This window comes from Mus caroli, unplaced genomic scaffold (assembly GCF_978045245.1).
Source record: "Mus caroli unplaced genomic scaffold, Mus_caroli_1 scaffold_2, whole genome shotgun sequence".
NCBI classification, from domain to species: Eukaryota; Metazoa; Chordata; class Mammalia; order Rodentia; family Muridae; genus Mus; species Mus caroli.
In genome coordinates this window covers 95,134,412-95,136,799 of record NW_028227257.1, presented here as the reverse complement: position 1 = coordinate 95,136,799, position 2,388 = coordinate 95,134,412, and positions in this window count along the sequence as shown.

The following is a 2,388-nucleotide window of genomic DNA, read 5'->3' as shown; positions in this document are numbered from 1 at the left end:
GTATCTATTGAGACTGTACTCCACAACCATATTAAAGTTGGATTTGGATTTCTGTGATGATCTTTATCTGTTGCAAACAGATTTCCTTGATGGGGGGGGCGGGGAGACTACATTTATCTGTGGGTATAAGGATGTTTACATTGTCATTAGAGATTATGCTAGCTTGGTAATTAGTAGTTGTAGATTCTCCTCTGATAATTATGATTCCACTATTACTGAATAGTTACTAGGTTTCTAGTACCAAGCGTGGTTTGCCTCTTGTTTAGTGGGTCTTAAGGGTCTTAGGTCCAATTAGAGAGCTATTGGTTCCTCCCAAGGTATGTGTGTTAAAACTTAGGGTTATCATGTCATGTTGATTGTTGACATGATTCATAGGTGTCATAGCTGGGTGAGACTGTTGGTTGCCTCCCTTGGAAACTGGTATGGTACCTTCATGAAGGCTTGTCCTCAGGAGTGGTTATTCAGGTCAATTACAGCTCAGGGGTTTTTGGGCCCTGTTTTTGAAGTAAATGGTTGCTTCTATATGACAAAACTTTTCCTGGGGAAGATGTTACACAGATATATACTAACCGTAGGTAGGGATAACAAACCAAAGTACAGATTCTGCCAAAGTTCAACTTGGTGAACCGACGAGTTTTATTTGAGTTATATGCAGAATTATGGGCGAGGGGTTACTTACTAGGCCAGAAATGACTCAAAGACAGCGGCATCACCAAAGCTTACTTTAACCTTTCCAAAACTCTGGAAACCTAGAACATGCCACATAGCCTGTAATCATCTCAAAAGTTAGAGAGTATCCCTTTCAAGTGGCTCAATTGGTCTGAATCTCTTCCAGGCTCTTTAGCTGGTTTGTGCTTCTTCCATGCAGCTAGTGTGGTCTCAGAGTCACCTTTGCTGCTTGGCTTGTCTGAGAGTAATTTTCAGAGGTCTTTATTGTTTACCCTGTCAGGGAGGGGCCTAGTGAGTCTGTTCTGTTTTAGGATCTCCCTGAAACTACTTTGTTTACTTCTTGCTTATTGAGTTTTCCTGAAGGATGGAATGTTTCAGTCTCAGTGGAAACTGCTAAACAATGATGTTATTATCATTATGGTCTTATCTTTGATCTCTGGGAGGCAAAATAGCAATAGCAAGAGCCTGTATGTTTTGGGAGTCTCTTAGAAAGCTTTAACCAACAAGTCAGAAGAAGACTGTTATTGGGACTTCTCTTAGGTGTTCTTTGACTGTTAGAGAAGCATTGTCAGCTCCAGTGAGAAAAGTTCACTCTATCTCTATCTCTATCTCTATCTCTGTCTCTGTCTCTGTCTCTGTCTCTGTCTCTGTCTCTGTCTCTGTCTCTGTCTCTGTCTCTGTCTCTATCTCTATCTCTATCTCTATCTCTATCTCTACCTCTACCTCTACCCCTACCCCTATCTCATCTCATCTCTCTCTCTCTCTCTCTCTCTCTCTCTCTCTCTCTCTCTCTCTATATATATATATATATATATATATATATGTACACATAATCATGTGTATTATATTTTTAAGGGATAAATAGTTAATACTATGATTTCTTATGGCTTTTCTAACTTTCTTAGTGTTATTTTACCTCCCTTCTGTATTTACTTCCCTCCTCACCTTAAAGAGCCCCCCTTTCTTATCTCTTCTATCAGATTTCTTGTATCCTGCTATTCCCTCTCTATTGCTTCCAAACCACCTGGCAATGGTAGCATATTCCTTTCTTTTGGTAGTAATTAAGGACTATGTACTCATATCTGAAGACTTGGAGCTAGGAACTTTCAATGAGAGAGAACATGTGATGTATATCTTTCTGGGTCAGGATTACCTCAATCAATATGCTCTTTTCTAGTTTCATCCACTTACTTGCAAAGTTAATAATTTCATTTTTCCTTAAAATTGAAGAATATTCTATAGTTTAAATGTACCACATTTTCATTATTCATCCATCAGTTGAAATATTTTTTGGTTGTTTCTATTTCCTAGCTATTGTGAAAAGAGTAGCATGGCTAAGCATGTTTCTATGGAGTAGGATTGGAGTCCTTTGGGTACATGCTCATGAGTGGTATCTTGAGGTAGATCTATTCCCAGCTTTCTGAGGAAATGCATGATCTCCAAGTAGCTTACAACTTTGCACTCCCACTAGCAATGAATAAGTTTCTCCATTCTTACATCTTAAGAAGCATGAATTTTTATTTGTTTATTGGTCTTGGCCATTTTGAGTGGTGTAAGATGAAATCTAAAAGTAGTTTTGATTTGCATTTCCCTGATGACTAATGGTGTTGAACATTTCTTTACATCTTTCTCAAGCATTTGTATTTCATATTTTGACAACTCTTTGTTTAGCTATGTACCCCATCTTAAAATTGTGTTATTTTTTCCCTTGATGTTCAG